Raw genomic sequence first — 22,044 nt, forward strand, 5'->3', positions numbered from 1 at the left:
GGGCACGGGATCACCAAGAGTAGGTGGTGGATCACATTTGTTGTCACGTCATTACGTTTCTAGTTACTGGGCCATACAGGCTCGAAACGTGCACCACACCTCAGACACCAGCGCGTTGGGGCAGTATTCGCCTGGGCTTCTGTGGAACCAATGGCAATAATCGAAGGTGCCATGGCAGTTGAGGATTAGGCGAGCATTACTGTGGGCATCCGTTTTATTCGTAATGAATATGGTGTCGGTTGTAAACTCAGTGTTAAACTGAGGGTTCAGCTACCTATTTACAGTGTAAGAAACAGTCGACTCTGAGGTGGATGTGTTAAATTGCTGAGTAAGTTCGTAGCGATTTCCCCTACGTTTCATAAACACAGCAGATACACATAACAGAACCTTCATTATCAATAATATATCCTCCTTCACCATGTAAAACAGTCTCGTAACATTGGGATAACTTTTCGATTCCGCGTCTATAGAAATTACGAGGTTTTGAGGCGAAGAACGAACCGAACCATGTTCGAAGCACATTTTCATCCTACCAGAAAGTTCCTTAAAGTTTGCTCGACAGAGTAACAGTGAACTACACATAAAACATGACAATCGATAAATAAGGCGATAGCAGCCGGAATACCAATGTGCAAAAAAAAGAAAAAGAAAAAAAATGAAAATCACGAACTTTACCGGGGTCTAATATATTTTAAGAAGACATGACAGCAGGGCTATTAAATCGTGCTGATGAATGTTTGACATTCGAAAGGCGTAAATTATAATGTGTTACGCTATGAATAGGTGGTTGACCCAACATATCAGCAGTGATTATTGTTGACCACTTGCATGCCGGCCGCGGTGGTCTCGTGGTTCTAGGCGCGCAGTCCGGAACAGTGAGACTGCTACGGTCGCAAGTTCGAATCCTGCCTCGGGCATGGATGTGTGTGATGTCCTTAGGTTAGTTAAGTTTAAGTAGTTCTAAGTTCTAGGGGACTGATGACAACAGCAGTTGAGTCCCATAGTGCTCAGAGCCATTTGAGCCATTTTTTTGACCACTTGCATCCTTTAAAGCTTCATATCTTCTCCGACGACCATGGCGTCTTACAGCAAGATAACTGTCTTTGTTACAAGTCCAAAATCGTGCTACAGCGGTTTGAGGAGCATGATAGTGCATTCACGTTGATGTCCTGTCTATAACACTCATCCGATTTCCGCGCCGACAAGTCAGAGGTAATTGGATGACCAGTGCAGAGGTAACCTAACAAGGAATGAAATTTTCACTCCGCAGCGGAGTGTGCACTGATATGAAACTTCCTGGCAGATTGAAACTGTATGGTGAACCGAGACTGGAGCTCGGGACCTTTGCCTTTCGCGGGCAAGTGCTCTACCAACTGAGCTACCCAAGCACAACCCACGATCCTTCCTTACAGCTTCAATTCCGCCAGTAGTCCAGTACCTCGTCTCTTACCTTCCAAACCTAGCAGAAGGTCGCAGGAGGCTGTGTGGACGGCTCGTGAGTTGTGCTTGGGTAGCTCAGTTGGTAGAGCACTTGCCTGCGAAAGGCAAAGTTCCCGCGTTCGAGTCTCGAACAGGCACACAATTTTAATCTGCCATAAAGTTTCGTTCTAAGAACTTGTCGAATCCACGCCACTCAGAATCCCTGCTCTGTCGCGTTCCAAGGTGGTCCGACGTCCCACTTAGCAGGCGGTCATGATTTTTTGATGTATCAGTGCTCACAGAATATCTCCTTGGAACCCTAACATGACATTTTATACTTGTAGTAGAAGTAATTTATGTAGAAACCTTTGAGCAATGCTGGCTCGTATCGATCCTATTTTCGATAGGAGTCGCGCTCTTTGCCTTCCAGCTGTTCGAGGCGGTTAGATGGCGCACGGCAGCGGCAGGAGTGTTGCGAATACGAAACGGTGGACAAGGAGTGAAGAGAGACACAGAGTGCTTCCAATACGAAAGGGCAGTTGGACTTGGCCTTTGGTTGGCCTTAGTGTGATGTTCCCGGCCTCGTGATGCTCCTGCCTTAGCACCGTCTTAAGCTGTGTCATGATGAAGATGGTTTGGTGCCGTCTTCGTCTGGGTCAATGATTTTCTTCTTAGCTAACTGAAAGGTCAAGTGTTTCGTGCCGGGAAGCTGGCGGATTATACGTTGGTAGCTTTCACTCCATGCTTTGCGACTGCTTCGGCCTTTACTTCGGGCGCTGTTAATTGTGTGATTTAGAAAGAGCCTTTTAAGCTGCTACATGAGGCTGAAGCCTCGATATATTGTATGTTACCTTCTTTTTTTTTGTAAAAAAAAAGAAAATAAAAAAATCGCAACTGATTTCCTTGTAAGTGTAATTTAAGATGCCTGTTGAGATGTCGTAATCTTGCTAAGTAAGCTCTTTCAGTGATACTGAGAGTTAACTGTGTACTGCCATTTTCCTTTTTTTGTAATATTAAAACCTTAGCATCTTACAGTTGTTTTCCTTCGAACGCCGCTAAGAGTCGTTGCGCTTAATGGCGTGGTCCAACTGTGATGTCTGACGCTTATGGGCATGTTTGTACCCACCAGTACATTGGGTGAAGGGAAGCAGGTTGAAAATTGTGAGCACTTTTGGTATCCAAAGTAGCATGTCCCTATGTACCTTTGACTGTTTAAATGTCGCCTATTTCCATTTTGATGTTTAAGCTCCAGTAAAGCTTAATGCTAGTGCTAATATTATTTGAGCGTTTGTTTCGAGTACCTGCCTTTTGGTTAGAGGGCTCTCACAGGGGGCATAATTATCTATGAAATCGCTATCATTATATTATTGAGTCAGTAATGCAACAAATTTTTAAAGTGCGCCACTATGATGTACACTGAAGCATCAAAAAAACTGGAACAGGCATGCGCATTTATAGAGATATGTGAACAGGCAGAATACGACGCTCCGGTCGGCAACGCTTATATAAGAAAAGTGTCTGGCGCAGCTTTTACGAGGGCACCTTATCAAGATTTAAGTGAATTTGAACATGGTGTTATAGTCGGCGCACGTGCGATGGGACACAGCATCTCCGAGGAAGCGATGAAGTGGGGCTTTTCCCGCACGACCATTTCACAAGTGTATCGTGTATATCATGAATCTGGTGAAACATCGGATCTTCGATGTCACCACGACCGGAAAAAGATCCTGCAAGAACGGGACCAACGACGACTGAAGAGATCCGTTCAACGTGACGGAAGCGCAAATCTACCGCAAATTGCTGCATATTTCAATATTGGGATATCAACAGCGAAACAACGTCGATATGTGTTTTCGGTGCCGAAGGCCCACTGGTGTACCCTAGATGACTGCACGACACAAAGCCTTACACCTCGCCAGGGCCCGTCCACATCAACATTGGTCTGTTGATGACTGGGAACATGTTGCCTAGTCGAACAACTTTCGTTTCAAATTATATCGAGCGGACTTAGGTCTACGGCTATGGAGACACCCTCATGAATCCATGGTGAGTTGTTAAAGCTAATGGAGGTTCCGTAATGGTGTGGGGCGTGTGCAGTTGGAGTGATATGAAACCCCTGATACTTCTAGTTACGACTCTGACAGGTGACACGTTAGCATCCTGTCTGATCACCCTCATCCATTCATGTCCATTGTACATTCCGAAGGACTTGAGCAATTACAGCTGGTCAATAGGACATTCCACACATCGCGAATCACTTCAGAGTGGCCCCAGGAACACTCTTCTGAGTTTAAGCCCTTCCGCTGGCGACCAAACTCCCCAGACAGGAACATTATTGAGCATATCTTGTATGCGTCGCAAAGTACTTTTACGGATTTATAGACAGCTCTGCGTATTCATGGTATCAATTCGATTCAGGTCTACGTTTGTCGAGTCCATGCCACGTCGTGTTGCTGCACTTCTGTGTGTTCGCGGGGCCCTACACGATATTAAGCAGGTCAACCAATTCCTTTGGCTCTTCAGTGTATGTTATCTACCATTAACAGCTTATTCAAGGTCCAGCTTGAGCTTACGCAGAACCTAGTTGATAGATTTTCTCTCAATTCGGTCATAAATGTTGTTGTTGAATTATTGTCGCAGTAATGGTTAAAGTTAGGGAGCATATTTCAAAGCTGATTTATTTGTTGCTTTCTTTAATTTACTTTGTTAATCTCTATTTCGTATCGCATCTGGTACTGAACAACTGTTATATGTTAATTAATAATACTTTGTCTGTACTACAGGTGTGCCTGGGGACACATTAGTTCAAAATGGTTCAAATGGCTCTGAGCACTACGGGAATTAATATCTGAGGGGTCCGCAGCTCATGGTCGTGCGGTAGTGTTCTCGCTTGCCACGCCCGGGTTCCCGGGTTCGATTCCCGGCGGGGGTCACGGATTTTCTCTGCCTCGTGATGATTGGGTGTTGTGTGGTGTCCTTAGGTAAGTTAGGTTTAAGTATTTCTAAGTTCTTGGGAACTGATGACCATTGATGTTAAGTCCCATAGTGCTCAGAGCAATTTGAACCATTTGAACATCTGAGGTCATCAGTCCCCTAGAACTTAGAACTACTTAAACCCAAGGAAATCACACACATCCATGCCCGAGGCAGGATTCGAACCTGCGACCGTAGCGGTCGCGCGGTTCCAGACTGAAGCGCCTAGAACCGCTCGGCCACTCCGGCCAGGGACACATTTGTTGTTTAGAGGTATGATAGAGGTTATACTGTTGCTGTGTTGTGACCCATCCCAACTCTGGATTTTCTTTTGCAATCACGGTCGGCATTCAGTGCTGCCGGCAAGTTTAGACCACCATCCTGTTGTCACAACCAAAGAAGGAATGAAGTTTTTTATAATTTTAAAACTCCTGTAGTTTTACAACTGTTTTTGTGGGTCTTACATTTATTGAATCTTAAAGGCTGCTTGTCTCCATAGTTAAGCATTTTGATTATATAATACCGTTAATTCATTTCACTGGTACTCTATCTTGGGTGCACTTATTGTTTTATGTAGTTTCCAGTTGTTACAAATTTTAGGCCATCTATTGCTGACTATGACAGTTGTAAAGTTGCTCCTGAAATTTTAAGTTGCTAAATTTTGCGTCCTCTCGCTTTTTTCTTGGATAGCAAGGGAAAAAAATTAACTTTGTTAAAATTTGAATTAGTTATTGTCAGTCGTTTTAAACTCTGAGAGTGAAATAAAAGTGTTGTTCCTTTTAATGGTGAATGATGTTTTTCAATACCCGATGTCCAATCCTCCCGCTAAACAGCATTTACTCTTGCTGACTATGCGCATTTACCAGGCTCACCCTTTCTATTTGATAGTATAAAAAAGGGCAAAAAACAGCTTTCAACAACAAAAGTAGGTTTTACGCTGTCGCAAATATTTCAGAACTCTAACTTTAGTTTCAAGCAGTCCTTTGTTGAGATACTGTCAGTTTTCTTACTATTGAACTGTATGGTAGAATAAATGAAGAGTGTGTGCGGAAAACATCTTAAAATTGTAAGTAAATAGAGCTTGTCGCTGAGACAATCTCAGTTCGATTCCCGAGATTGTTCTGCTCCCCTCGCCCGCTGTTTCATTCCCTGATAGGTGGCGGACTTTAAGCACCGGCAGTATGAAGGCACCAGACACAGGCCGTCTGGAGGGAGTGCAGTTTTAGATGGGCAAGGGAATGTCACGATTAGGGTACCGAAAGGCTTGCTGTACTCCACTCGATTATTGGCTCATGGACGAGCGCGAGATGGCTAGGCGCGTAAGTGTGCTCTAACTACCTTGGCAAACAGCAGACGCGGTGGACAAGGTGTGTTGATGCGTATTTAACGAAAACTGTGTTGGCGGTGAGGTGTCTGGAATGTGTATCGGTGACAGTGTGCTTTTCTCAGTGTGAAGTGTTATTTACCAATCTCGCAAGGGCTTATATTGGGATACGCCGTTCTGTATGGAGGTAAGCTCCACGTTGTATCGAGTTAAGCCGCCCGCTGCAATCGCATTGGGTGGTGGCATTGTGTGGCTTGCGAAATGTGCCGTGCTGTTGGTGCTCAGGCGCCTGAAGGTGATATGCCTCGTTCAGAGTTACTGTATGAGGCTGGTTGAATGCAAACAGCACTACACAATTATAAGGGTGAGCATCTGCAAGTGTTTGTGTGGGTTCTATTCCTTTATCCAGCTGCAATGACATTTGTTAGCTCAACGTTAATATTTCATTTCGTATGTTACGTTTATTACCCGATGTGCTGGCTGCATAAAACTTTTACATGTTGTTTTTAAAGTTCGTTAAAACTGTTTTTTAATGATTTAGATTTTACCAGGTGGTCTTAAGCGGTGCCGTGGTTTATTAAAGAAGACCGTCAATTAACTAAAGCAAGTTAGAATCAACGGTTCATTAATTCATGGCAGTATTCGATCGTAAACTGTAGATATTGGACGGTTACCATTTCTGTTTGACTTCTTAAAAGCAAATTAACAGCTCAGACATTGCGACATTATATTGTAGATATCGTGCATTTTACTTTAAAGCTTTATTTTAGTCCTCGTTCTGCACAATATTTTCTTTAATTAACCACAACTAGACTTTATGTCCATTATTTATCCATTCCCGATTCCCGAGCTTGGGGCGGGTTTATTCTTGTTTGTACGAATTTTAAAATCATTGTCTTCTAGTTGTTATATGAATGTTCGTTTGTTGTTTTAGAAGTCACCAGTACCACTCTGTAACCAGACTGTTCATGTTACTGCAGGCGGCCGCTGTCGGCATAATATGGGACCCGGGGGCGTGTTGTGCCGGTCTCTTGCAACGGATGAGCAGTCTCGTAATTAATGATGTTCTCACTTATGGCTATTTTGTTAATGTAAAGCCTTTGTAATGAAGTGTTGTGAGTTTAAAACCTGGTTATTCTCTGGGTTATGTTTTTAGCACTCCGGAATTTGAATGCAACTACTCCTTCTTCCTGGGAGGAGGGGTGGCAGTACATTGTTTGAAAAGCATTTGGTAAAAAAACGTTTATTTACATACGGGAAGTAATGGCTTCTGCCCTTCACACAAGAATATTAAAATTAATTAATGTCTTGTCATTGATACAACAGTGGAAGTAGCTAATTGTGAGAGCAGCAACAGCGCTTGGTCGCCATATTTATTTCAGCCAGCCAGTAACGGCGCGCTCCCTCGTTATGGTGGCGACAGATTGACTGCATGGACGGTTTGTGAGCAGTCAAAATCCAGTTTTCGCAGAGGGAGCATGTGTCTCCGGTTGGTCTGAAAGAGTGGGTCAAGTGTTCAATTACGTATTTAGTCGAGAAACATCGTGTTTGACAGAACAAAGTGGATATGATAACTAATATGATGATGATTCTATGAGTTTCTAAATCAAGAGTTGTCTTTCTTACTACGAGTTAGAATACCACGCGGCGTTTTTACAGCCTTAGATTAGGAACACTAGAGCTGTGAGAAGTAAGGAACTGTGTAACAATTTGGCGAGCAAACCTAATTAATGAATATCGTATGAACATTTGACTGTTAGCGGGGTGATTTTAATTGCTGTTCCCAATCAGAAGGTAATGGCTGCTAGAGTGTGTAGTCAGTGAACTCAGTAGTAAAATAAATCAATAAAGGTGATTTGTACTTAGAAGTGAAAATATTTAAACAGTTGATTCTCAAAGAATTAGCCTCATTTACTTAGTGGAGACTGACCTGAAATGTAGAATAGACTAACAGCAGGTTGACAGTCAATAGTGATCACTTAGAGATATGCACAATACTTCAGTATTTCCATTTTAATACGTTGTGGAGCTTGCTAAGGTAAATGAGCAATGAGAAAATTTAGGAAGCTCCACGACAAAATCTATTCTTAAATTGGGAAGAAATATAAAACGATCGTGTTGGCAGCGTTTCCAATCATTTTAGTCAGTGTTTCTTATTAAGTACATAAATCTATTGAAGTAATGTAGTTCCTCCCCCGACTATAACTTTTATAATGTAGCAGTTCATTTTTATGCGAATGGACGTAAGATATTACAATGTATTACGATTTATGGCTGTATTTTATTATGAAGTTGAAGTAGATGTTGCACGTAATGTGAAGAGTAGACATTAGAAAAAACTATGTTTTAACCGCATCTGTAGGTATGTATAATTTGCTGGGAGTCCAACGGAAATCAGATGTTGTTTTAGTCTTTCCTCGAGTCGTTTATGGAAACCGAAATCTAGCAGATTGTGGCGGTCTACCGTACTCAGGCTACAAGATCACCCCTTAAGTACCGTATTCTGCGATGCAGCTTCAAAGCTTCTTGTTTGAAACTAGGCGCTACTGCTTAACTGGAGATAGAACTATTTTATCTCGGTAAAATACGTTCTCTGGTGAGCATTTCAGACAAGTTTGATATGATTCATGAAGCCGATTCCGTGATGGCTAAAATAATTGAGTCCTCAGCACCGTTTCGTGGGTGCCATTCGTGCAGCATCGCAGGAGAACGTCTCTAAAAACTGCCGAGCAGTGGAGAGTCAATATAAGCAAGATATGTATGTCGCAATACACTCTGACAAGTACACTGACGTCCGGAACGTAAGGACGGAAGTAGCTTTCGCATGATACATCACTGTCAAGTAACAAAGCTCGATGTAAGTTGGACCATACATAGAAAGAACTGCTGCAGTGTAATGGCTGGAAGAAATACGTGATGAACAGAAATGACACTTTATTCGAAGATAATAATTGCATTGAAGTCACTGCGATTCATAAGGGTTCCCTGGACATTAAAAGAGGGGTGTCAAGGCTCTCAGTAGAGCGTGTGATAACCGCAACCTACGATGCATGCTCTGTAGCCTCCCATGCTGGCCAAAAGGTTGGTGAGGAGTGTTTGTGGTACAGTGTTCCATTCCTCCACCGGCGCGGTTGACAGCTGCTGGATGGTTGTCGGTGCATGGTGACGTGCTGCAATACGTCTCCCCAACGTGTCCCACAGGTGCTCGATGAGGTTTAAGTAGGGGGAAGGGGCAGGCCAGTCAATTCGCCAAATATCATCTCGTTCCAAGAGTTCCTCCAACGGCGCCTTTCGATGTCGTCGCACATTGTCATCCATATGAATGAAGTCAGGGCCAAATGCATATCTGAAAAGGAAGGAATACAGCGCCACAATAACTTTGATCCGTGGGTGCACCACGCACAAGGATTTGGAGATCAATACACCCATGCAATGTTATGCCTCCCGACGCCGTAACATCTGAACAAACGAAACGATCAAGTTCGACAGTGTTCATAGGTGCAATGCGCATTCGCCCCTCCTGCAATACGAGGGTACGCTCAGAGTCACCTTGTGGCTGAATCTGCTCTAAAAGAGCACGCGACGCCACTTCTGGTTCATCCAGTTCTCAACCTGTTAGCAGCATCGCAGACGCTGATATTCTCGTGCCAACACGTGTTAGTCACTGGGTAAAGAGACCACCTCCATCCAGTCACCATGCCACTGTGGAGATCGTAATGGCACATCTTGCAGTTCTATTAAACGTGGTTGCAATTATACCGGTTGTTTGACTTGGGTCTTTTCCTGCCTTTTACTCCACGTACCAGCCATCTGCTGCTGTAGTTGATGTGGTCGCCCACCACCTTTCCTTCAGGAAGCAGTTCCTGTGGTCCGGAATGGTCCCCATACACACGAACAACGACGTGAGTAATACCAAGCCTCTGGCCTCTACTCGTCACAATTTGTCCTTCTTCCAGTTTCCCGATGATTCTTACCCGTGAGAAGTCGTCCATATGTGGTTTCCGGGCCATGTAGTACTGGAGACTAGTACTACAGCGCACCCTAGTCACTGACTAACACTCATTGACCTTTCCCGTTGCTTCAACCGCCTAGTGTTGCAGGGCCATTCCCCTTTGAAGCTCCAGTTATTCTGACCTCACGCTTTGTTACGTCCAACTTCGTGGCCACGACTGGGACACCTCTGGCTACATGCTCCCGCACTTTCATTCATTTCCACCGAGCAGATAATATGTCATGCTAGCTCAATATCTCGTCCTGACGCTTGCAGAGTATTGTACACTACTGGCCATTAAAATTGCTGCACCATGAAGATGACGTGCTAAAGACGCGAAATTTAACCGACGGGAAGAGGATGCTGTGATATGCAAATGATTAACTTTTCAGACAGAACATTCACACAAGGTTGGGGCCGGTGGCGACACCTGCAACTTGCTGACGTGAGGAAAGTTTCCAACCGATTTCTCATACACAAACAGCAATTGACCGGCGTTGCCTGTGAAACACTGTTGTGATCCCTCATTTAAGGAGGAGAAATGCGTAACATCTAATTTAACGCTTGCGCAGAAATTCCACTAGAATCATTCTGCGATCGGCCTTGCAGAAAGAGGGCGGACGAGCAGTCAGCGGTCCAGTGCAACATCGTAACCTAATAGAGGCAGAATCGCAACAAATGATCGTGCTGCTTAACGAGGAGGAAACTCAAATTATGAACGGTATATAGATACAAAATGCTACCATCTTGTTGCGTAAAATATTCTCACGACTCCCAGAAAAGACACTGAGGTGATGAAAAGGTATCGGATAGCGGATCCACCTACATAGATGGCGGTAGTATCGCGTACACGAAGTATACACTACTGGCCATTAAAATTGCTACACCACCAAGATGATGTGCTGCAGACGCGAAATTTAACCGAGAGGAAGAAGATGCTGTGATATGCAAATGATTAGCTTTTCAGAGCATTCACACAGGGTTGGCGCCGGTGGCGACAGCTACAATATGCTGACCTAAGGAAAGTTTCCAACCGATTTCTCGTACACAAACAGCTGTTGACCGGCGTTACCTGGTGAAACGTTGTTTTGATGCCTCGTGTAAGGAGGAGAAATGCATACCATCACGTTTCCGACTTTGATAAAGATGGGATTGTACCCCATCGCGACTGCAGTTTATAGTATCGCGACATTGCTGCTCTCGTTGGCCGAAATCTGGTTAGCAGAATATGGATTCGGTGGGTTCAGGAGGGTAATACGGAACCCCGTGCTGGATCCCAACGGCCTCGTATCACTAGCAGTCGAGATGACAGGCATCTTATCCGTATGGTTGTAACGGATCGTGCAGCCACGTCTCTATCCCCGAGTCAACAGATGGGGACGTTTGCAAGCCAACAACCATCTGCACGAATAGTTCGACGACGTTTGCATCAGCATGGACTATCAGCTCGGAGACCATGGCTGCGGTTACCCTTGACGCTGCATCACAGGCAGGAGCGCCTGCGATGGTGCACTCAACGACGAACCTGGGTGCACGAATGGCAAAACGTCATTTTTTCCGGATGAATCCAGGTTTTGTTTACAGCATCATGATGGTCGCATCCGTGTTTGACATCATCGCGGTGAACGTACGTTGGAAGCGTGTATTTGTCGTCGCCATACTGGCGTATTACCCGGCGTGATGGTATGGGGTGCCATTGGTTACACGTCTCGGTCACCTCTTGTTCGCATTGACGGCTTTTTGAACAGTGGACGTTACATTTCAGATGTTTTACGACCCGTGGCTCTAACCTTCATTCGATGCCATCAGCAGGATAATGCACGACCGCATGTTGCAGGTCCTGGTTCAAATAGCTCTGAGCACTATGGGACTTAACTTCTGAGGTCACCGATCCCCTATAACTTAGAACTACTTAAACCTAACTAACCTAAGGACATCACACACATCCATGTCCGAGGCAGGATTCGAACCTGCGTCCGTAACGATCGCGCGGTTCCAGATGTAGCGCCTAGAACCGCTCGTCCACCCCGGCCGGCTGCAGGTGATGTACGGACCTTTCTGGATACAGAAAATGTTCGACTGCTGCCCTGGCCAGCACATGCTCCTGATCTCTCACCAATTGAAAACGTCTGGTCAATGGCGGCCGAGCAACTGGCTCGTCACAATACGCCAGTCACTACTCTTGATGAACTGTGGTATCGTGTTGAAGCTGCATGGCCAGCTGTACCTGAACACTCCATCCAAGCTATGAGTCAATACCCAGGCGTATCAAGGCCGTTATTATGGGCAGAGGTGGTTGTTCAGGGTACTGATTTCTCAGGATCTATGCATTCAAACTGTGTGAAAATGTAATCACATGTCAGTTCTACTATAACACATTTGTCCAATGAATACGCGTTTATCATCTGCATTTCTTCTTGGTGTGGCAATTTTAATGGCCAGTAGTGTACAATACTTCCCCATTTGTTGTTGTACCATGCTTTCATTGATTTTTGTTTCACAGTAGATGGTATACGAAGTACGCTAGTATGATATTACTTTTGTGCTGGCCAACCGCAGCGGTGCGCCGGCTCATGCTGCGTCGGACGCTCACGCTGTGTCGGGCGCTGCCCTGCTGCGTCTAGCTTGTACGGGTCCCCTGGCAGGCAGAGCTGATGTCGCGCAGCGATTGGGCACGTCGCGGGCGCGACGCGAGAGCAGAGCACGGCGGAGAGAAGCGAGCTGCTGAGCGGCCGACAAATGGCGGACACGGCGCCAGTTAGCCGAGACCGAGGGCCGAGGGCTGGGGCTGCCGGCTGACGTATGGCCACCACCTGTCCGCCATCCCTCCTGCCAAATGGCGCGCGCGCCTGCACAGTGGACTGCCGCGCTGAGTTCATCTGTCAGCGGGCGGCAAAAGGCCTGCGCTGCTAAATTCCCTCCAACTCCAGCTGACAGTCACTGAACATTCCACACTACCATACCTCACTCACTTCATTACTTATTCATTCATTCACTCGACTTGTTTCGTAAATCAAGTCATGAACGAAAGATGTGGAAGGGACCATGTTATGCACGGTGTCAATGAACTTCCACCAACACTTGAACCTGGAAACTTTTGGAAATCTAGAATCATGGTTTCTTGTAAAACATTTAGAAACTTCCGAAGATATTTTCCCTTTCTTGTAGATTTGCTTTCGACTGACGACAGTTAATAACAAGTCGCAAAATGTGATCCTGTATATGGAATCAAAATCTTTTACAATTGGACTGCGGCGTTATCGACGTCATTGTGGGGGCTACTACCAGCAAAAAAAAGCATAATGAGATGGATCCAAAATTTTAAACAGACCGTGAAGTAGACGTCCTCCTGCATCTCAAGGAAGTGTGCAGCGCAGTCCCTACATGCCACATCGTCCAGCATCACGTGACCTACAGGAAGCAAGAACCTGTCCTTTAAGTGTTACACTACAGCACTCCGTCTTCAGGCCACGAGTGGCCTGCCGAGACCATCCGACCGCCGTGTCATCGGGCGTGTGGTCAGCACACCGCTCTCTCCGTTGTAAGATGGTTTTCTTGACCGAAGCCGCAACTAGTCGGTCGAGTAGCTCCTCAATTGGCATCACGAGGCTGAGTGCACCCCGAAAAATGGCAACAGCGCATGGTGGCCTGGGTGGTCACCCATCCGAGAGCCGACCATGCCCGACAGCGCTTAACGTCGGTGATCTCACGGGTACCGGTGTATCCACTGCGGCAAGGCCATGTGTTACACAAACTGTTAAGACTTTTTGCGTACAATTTGCAAATGTTCCAAGCACTGCAGCTACACGATTGTCCAGTGTGGTATACTTTCGCGTGTGCATTAGATGCAGACAATGACTACCTAATAAAATCCCTGTTTTCAGATGAAGCAACGACCTACGTTTCCGGACGCGTCAATCGCCACTGCACTAGCTTTTCGTACTCGGAAAACCCACACAACATACGTGAACGCATCCGAGATAGCCAGAAATTTAATGTTTGATGTGGCAGGCCCAGTGTTCTATACAGGCAACACACTAACGGAAAACTTTTACCTGGACATGCTCGAATAGTTCCTGCTACCGCAGATCGAAGAGCCGCAGCCATCCATCATCATCCATTATGATCACACACTTACACATTGAATTTTGATGTGCTGAATTACAAATTTCCCGAGAAGTGGACTGGTCGAGACGATCACATCGCAACGGCCGCTGTGGCCGAGCGGTTCCAGGCCCTTCAGTCCGAAATCGTGTTGCTGCTGCGGTCGCAGGTTCAAATCCTGCCCCGGGCATGGATGTGTGTGATGTCCTTAGGTTAGTTAGGTTTAAGTAGTTCTAAGTTTAGGGAACTGATAACCTCAGGTGTTAAATCTCATAGTGCTCAGAGCCATTTGCACCATTTCAATTCCATCGCATTGCTCCGTCGCTCTCTCCTTATATCAACCCACTAGACTTCTTTTTGTAGGTTTCTGACAAAGATTGCATGTGCACAACAGCAGTAAATCAGACGACTACCCTTCGTGCACAAATAACTGAAGCAATCTCAACTGATGATGACACAATTCTGAACCGCACGCGGGCACAACTCGGATATCGCCTTGATGTTCTAAGATCAACGAGTGATACACACACTAAAACTGTGCCTTATGAGAGAAAAAGGGAGTCGTCAGTTATTCTGTCGCACCTGACATGGATGGCTTCATACCAGGAAGCGGCAAGGTATAATATGTATGTGTCTTATTCATGCCGTGCCTACTCTAAGTTCTACATAGTGTATAATACAATGTTGTTTTTTATGCACTTTGTGTAGTCTTCGTGTGACAGAGTGGTGTCGGTATTGTTTGATGTAACCAAAACTGCTCGGTTTTGTGGATCTGAGGATGGAAATACATACTGCCGAAACTGCTAACCCAGTAATTATGTGAACATAGCAATGTCGGCAAATAAATTGGTGTTCAAAACGAGACTGCAGAAAGAGTTGAAAGCTGCTGAAAGTTTTACAGCAAATGATGCCCTATCTATAAGATTTTCGAAGTTATGATGTTTTGAAATTAGTGGTGGACTTTATAGACATCCTGTGTATTGACACACTGACGCAACCACTGCTGGTTACTACTGTATAGTATACTAACAATGAAGTGTGACTTCCGTTAAGCTACTCAAACTGATAATTATGGTAACTACTGTACTTCTAGATTAGTTTATACATGTATGGTAGGAGAAGAAAGGTACTTTAACGAGAGCTAATGTATCTCGTCCTACATTACTCACCTGCTGCTTTCATCTCGTACTTGAAAAAAAGGATTTATGTAGGTTTACACATAACACTGGCAGCTGTTAACATCATTGTCTATCTCATGTAAATATCAGATTATTCGGTATCTACGTTACTGAGTCAAATTATGCTGAAAAATTACAGGAGTGCGATAAACTGTAAGTTATCATTTAAATTTGTTTCCTTTTAAATATTTGTGAATTTTTAATGTTCTGTGTGAGGTTCACGGTTAACTCGTCTAAACATCTGTAAGGAAACGATTACAAGAATCGTCTTTACTTCCGTACATGAGCTTTTATACAGGGCACTCCAGATGTATCGTGTATCTTGTCTAGTGATGAAGCCACATTTACTAATCGTTGCCACGTAAACCGCCGAAGCATGCACTATTGGCCTGTTGACAATCCCCTTTGGCTTAGTTATGTGAAACATCAGCGTCCATGGAGTGTAAACGTTTGGTGTGGGATAGTGAACTATCAGCTCATAGGCCTTTTTTTATAGACGGAACACGGGATGCGCACAAGCTTATTTGTGTCCTAACGGAGCATTTTCCACGTTCTTTTTGAAGGGTAGGATGGACCTATGGTAGCAAAACGATGGCTCTCGAGCCCATAGTGCACGAAATACTACAGCCTGCAACCACGAATTGTTTCCAAACCATCGTATTGGATCCATACCTTGGCCGACCGTTCCCCGAACGACAGTAGACTTTCTTCTGTTGCGAAATCTGAAAGGCGCTGTCTACAAGGACATCCCATCGTTCCGTACCAGACTGGGAGCGTGTATTGCCTCTACCAGTGGCCATTATGAACACAACCTGTGATGGTCAGTTGTGTCGTTACTGGTCAGAATTCCAATAGCTAGTTTATGGACTTATTTTGTTGTTTAGTGTGTGCTACCACAGGTATTGTACAAGTGTCGCTTTGGGAGCTGTTCAGAATACGATATCTCGTAAATGCTTCGCTGTGGACTCCTGCAACGAACACCAGTGACATTCTAACTTACTTTTACTTGCTTAGTGTCAAAAGGCATTGTTCCTTCCAAAAATACACTTTTGAATGTTATTACAATTCATTAATAGGCTAACAGATTTTGGAACTATGTGCTAAGGTCTTATGGGAGCAAACTGCTAATGTCATCGATCCCTAAGCTTACACACTATTTAATCTAACTTAAACTAACTTACGCTACGGATGACACACACACTCATGCCCGAGGGAAGGACTCGAACCTTCGAAGGGGAGAGGGGAGGGGAGCAGCCACGTGGACCGTGACAAGACGCCGCAGACCACCCGGCAGTTGGCTAACAGTTCGCGCCCTTCACTACCAATCAAAATGTTCACATGTGTGTGAAATCTTATGGGACTTAACTGCTAAGGTCATCAGTCCCTAAGCTTACACACTACTTAACCTAAATTACCCTAAGAACAAACACACACACCCATGCCCGAGGGAGGACTCGAACCTCCGCCGGGACCAGCCGCACAGTCCGTGACTGAAGCGCCTTAGACCGCTCGGACTACCAATCCATTCTGAGAAAACGGCACATCTATAGTACTCTTCATTTCAGGACCGTTTGCGGTGTAAATTTTAGGTGATTTAACTTGTATGTCTCTAGCATTGTGTCGGGAATGGCTGAGTTTATCCTAAATTCATTTGTGTTAGTTACCAAGGAATCCATTGTTGATAACGTTATTGGCATATAAGTGTAATAAATCTCTAGATCGCTGAACTGGATTTGGCAAGGCTTTCGGGAAGCCAATTTAGACAGTATTGCTAAAATACTTTGTATCATTTTAGCTGTAATAACCAAAAAGGTTAATGGCATAGGACACAATTAACCAAAAGTGTGCCAAGAATGCTAGCAATATTTCTGCAAAACAACAGAGATCGTGAGTGCAAATCAGGAAACTGAGCTTTGCGGATAACTTACGCACTAGGGGTTATTATCCATGGGAATTCCCAAAAGCTTCAAACATGGAGCCACATTCATTACGCTCCAAATTTCTGTCTACTCTTAGTACCCTTAAGTCATCGTTTTATTTGTTTGGAATGCTTTGATACGAGGTTTAGTTATATTATGTCACACGCTTTTGGCTGTGAACTAATTGTTAATCTGCTACATTTTGTACCGTTGCGGACACTGCGCCCTTCTTCAGGTGCCCGCTGGGCAGTTTTCGTCTTCGCTGCGGAGCGCGCAGCGCCAGCTGAGCGACAGTGAGAGTGCGTCGAACTTGTGGGCCGTGCAGCGGGAAGGGGAAGACACCTCGAGAGTGACTGGAGTACTGCGCCGAGCAGCGGCAGCAGAGTTTGGATGGGTGGCCGGGCTGGTGATTGCTACTGCAGAGAACAACATCCTTACCTCGTGCCAGACACTTGGAAGTCTTTCCGAATGCGATGAAGGTTCTTCTACATCAGGGGTGGCCAAACCGCGGAACGCCGGCCGCGTGCGACCCGCGCGTCACTAATTTTAGGCCCGAGGAGCTGTTTCATATGGAAGAAAAATTTAACTTTTGTTGTTGTTGTTGTTGTTGTGGTCTTCAGTCCTGAGACTGGTTTGATGCAGCTCGCCATGTTACTCTATCCTGTGCAAGCTCCTTCATCTACCAGTAACTACAGCTCTTGGTCTCCCGCTTCGATTTTTACCCTTGCCCTCCAATACTAAACTGGTCATCCCTTGATGCCTCAGAACATGTCCAACCGACCGATCCCTTCTTCTAGTCAAGTTGTGCCACAAACTCCTCCCCAGTCCTATTCAATACCTCCTCATTAGTTATGTGATCTACCCATCTAATATTCAGCATTCTTCTGTAGCACCACATTTCCAGAGCTTCTATTCTCTTCCTGTTCAAACTATTTATCGTCCATGTTACACTTCCATACATAGCTACGCTCCATACAAATACTTTCAGAAACGACTGCCTGACACTTAAATCTATACTCGATGATAACAAATTTCTCTTCTTCAGAAACGCTTTCCTTGTCATTGCCAGTCTACATTTTATATCCTCTCTTCTTCGACCATCATCAGTTATTTTGCTCCCCAAATAGCAAAATTTCTTTACTACTTTAAGCGACTCATTTCCTAATCTATTTCCCTCAGCATCACCCGACTTAATTCGACTACATTCCATTATCCTTGTTTTGCTTTTGTTGATGTTCATCTTATAACCCCCTTTCAAGAAACTGACCATTGCATTCAGCTGCTCTTCCAGGTTCTTTGCTGTCTCTGACAGAATTACAATGGATTTTAATACCTACTCCAAATTTTTCTTTTGTTTCCTTTACTGCTTGCTTTCTTGCTCAATATAAAAAAATGGTTCAAATGGCTCTGAGCACTGTGGGACTCAACTGCTGTGGTCATCAGTCCCCTAGAACTTAGAACTACTTAGAACCTAACTAACCTAAGGACAACACACACATCCATGCCCGAGGCAGGATTCGAACCTGCGACCGTAGCAGTCGCACGGTTCCGGACTGCACGCCTAGAACCGCGAGACCATCGCGGCCGGCTGCTCAATATACAAATTGAATAGCATCGGGGAGAGGCTACAAACCTGTCTCACTCCCTTCCCAACCACTGCTTCCCTTTCATGCCCCTCGACTCTTATAACTGTCATCTGGTTTCTGTACAAATTGTAAATAGCCTTTCGCTCTCTGTATTTTACCCCTGCCACCTTTTATTTCGCGTAAACCCACAAAAGAGCATTCCATCGAGCCTCTTTCGTATTATATCCAATAACGGTAGGGATATCTCAGCTTTTGGTCTATATTCATATTCGAAAAAAATCATTATGTTTGATTTATTTTGAAGCGCCCGCGCACCATCTTGAAGAAAATATAGTTTGCTTCGGCGAGACGCAACCAACAATCAGTAGTAGTATGGATTACGCAACTTCAAGTGTTTGTTGCGGTGTGCGATTGAGACAAGTGCCAGACATAGCCAACTTATTCCATATTTAATTTATTGCAAACTCACAACACTATTGGCGGTAAAGTTACCGCCCTTCACGTGTGTACGTAGTGCACATTCTACACCTACATCTACACACATACTCCGCAAGCCACCTGACTGTGTGTGGCGGAGGGTATCCTGAGTACCTCTATCGGTTCTCCCTTCTATTCCAGTCTCGTATTGCCCGTGGAAAGATGGGTTGTCGGTATGCTTCTGTGTGGGTTCTAATCTCTCTGATTTTATCCTCATGGTCTCTTCGCGAGATATACGTAGGAGAGAGCAGTATATTGCTTGACTCTTCGGTGAATGCATGTTCTCGAAACTTTAACAAAAGCCCGTACCGAGCTACTGAGCGTCTCTCCTGCAGAGTCTTCCACTGGAGTTTATCTATCATCTCTGTAACGCTTTCGCGGTTACTAAATGACCTTGTAACGAAGCGTAGTGGTCTCCGTTGGATCTTCTCTATCTCTTCTATGAACCCTGTCTGGTTCGGATCCCACACTGCTGAGCAGTATTCAAGCAGTGGGCGAACAAGTGTACTTAACCTACTTCCTTTGTTTTCGGACTGCAGTTCCTTACGATTCTTCCAATGAATCTCAGTCTGGCATCTGCTTTACTGACGATTAGTTTTATATGATCATTCCATTTTAAATAACTCCTAATGCGTACTCCCACATAAATTATGGAATTAACTGCTTCCAGTTGCTGACCTGCTATATTGTAGCTAAATGATATGTATTTGCAGCACACTACACTTGGCTGTAGATTCTCCTGCATTTCAGTACAATTTTCCATTGTTACATCCTCTCGATACACCACAGCATCATCTGAAAAAAGCCTCAGTGAACTTCCGATGTCATCCACAAGGTCATTTATGTATATTGTGGATAGCAACGGTCCTACGACACGCCCCTGCGGCACACCTGAAGTCACTCTTAGTTCGAAAGACTTCTCCCCATTGAGAATAACATGCTGCGTTCTGTTATCTAGGAACTCCTCAATCCAATCACACAATTGGTCTGATAGTCCATATGCTCTTACTTTGTTCATTAAATGACTGCGGAGAACTGTATCGAACGCCTTGCGGAAGTCAAGAAACACGGTATCTACCTGTGAACCCGCGTCTATGGCCGTCTGAGTCTCGTGGACGAATAGCGCGAGCTGGTTTTCACACGACCACTTTTTTCGAAACCCATGCTAATTCCTACAGAGTAGATTTCTAGTCTCCATAAAAAATTATACAACTGATCGACATCTGTTCGACGTCCCTTCTTGAAAACGGAGATGACCTGTGCCCTTTTCCAATTCTTTGGAACGATACGCTCTTCTAGAGACCTACGGTACACCGCTGCAAGGAGGGGGGCAAGTTCCTTCGCGTACTCTGTGTAGAATCGAACTGGTATCCCATCAGGTCCAGCGGCCTTTCCTCTTTTGAGCGATTATAATTTTTTGTCTATCCCTCTGTCGTCTATTTCGATATCTACCATTTTGTCATCTGTGCGAAAATCTAGAGAAGGAACTACAGTGCAGTCTTCCTTTGTGAAACTGCTATGGAAAAAGACATTTAGTATTTCGGCCTTTAGTCTGTCATCCTCTGTTTCAGTACCATTTTGGTCACAGAGTGTCTGGACATTTTGTGTTGATCCACCTACCGCTTTGACATAAGACTAAAATGGCTTAGGATTTTCTGCCAAGTCAGTACATATAACTATACTTTCGAATTCATTGAACGCCTCTCGCGTAGCCCTCCTCACACTACATTTCGCTTCGCGTAATTTTTCTTTGTCTGCAAGGCTTTGGCTATGTTTATGTTTGCTGTGAAGTTCCCTTTGCTTCCGCAGCAGTTTTCTAACTCGGTTGTTGTACCACAGTGGCTCTTTTCCATCACTTACGCTCTTGCTTGGCACATACTCATCTAACGCATTTGTACGATGGTTTTGATCTTTGTCCACTGATCCTCAACACTATCTGTACTTGGGACAAATCTTTTGTGTTGAGCCGTCAGGTACTCTGTAATCTGCTTTTCGTCACTTTTGCTAAACAGAAAAATCTTCCTACATTTTTTAATATTTCTATTTACGGCTGAAATAATTGATGCAGTAACCGCTTTATGATTGTTGAGTCCCTGTTCTGCGTTAACTGTTTCAAATAGTTCTGGTCTGTTTGTCACAAGAAGGTCTAACATGTTATCGCCACGAGTCGGTTCTCTATTTAACTGCTCAAGGTAGTTTTCAGATAAAGCACTTACAAAAATTTCACTGGATTCTTTGTCCCTTTTGCCCGTTATGAACGTTTGAGTCTCCCAGTCTATATTCGGCAAATTAAAATCTCCATATAGTGGGGAAATCTACTCGAAATATTTTCCAAATTATCCTTCAGGTGCTCAGCCACAACAGCTGCTGAGCCAGGGTCCTATAGAGACATCAAATTACCATGTATGAGCCTGCTTTAACCGAGACCTTCACCCAAATTATTTTACATTTCGCATCTCCGTCAATTTCCATTGATACTATTGCACTGCTTATTGCTATAAACACGTCTCCCCCTTCACTGTCCAGCCTGTCTCTGCGGTATACATTGCAATATGAGTTTAGGATTTCATTACTGTTTACGTCTGGTTTCAGCCAACTTTCTGTCCCTAGTACTATATGGGCGTTGTGACCGTTTATTAATGAGACCAGTTCTGGAACCTTTCTATGGACACTCCTGCAGTTAACTATTAGCACATTAATATTGTTATTCTCTGTTGCATTTTGCCTACTCCCACCTTGCCGCGTCTCAGGAGGCGTCTTGTCGGGCCTAGGGAGGGAATTCTCTAACCTAAAAAACCCACATGTGCATTCGATCGCTGCCGGCCGTGGTGGTCGAGCGGTTCTAGGCGCTTCAGTCCGGAATCGCGTGACTCCTACGGTCGCAGATTTGAATCTTGCCTCGGTCATGAATGTATGTAATGTAATTAGGTTAGTTAGGTTTAAGTAGTTCTAAGTTCTAGGGGACTGATGACCTCAGAGGTTACATCCCATAGTGTTCAGAGTCATTTGAACCACTCAATCGCCAAGCTAGGTATACTTTTGTTACAGGGTTCTAGATGCATCTGCACATCGT

This window comes from Schistocerca gregaria, chromosome 1 (genome assembly GCF_023897955.1).
Source record: "Schistocerca gregaria isolate iqSchGreg1 chromosome 1, iqSchGreg1.2, whole genome shotgun sequence".
NCBI classification, from domain to species: domain Eukaryota; kingdom Metazoa; phylum Arthropoda; class Insecta; order Orthoptera; family Acrididae; genus Schistocerca; species Schistocerca gregaria.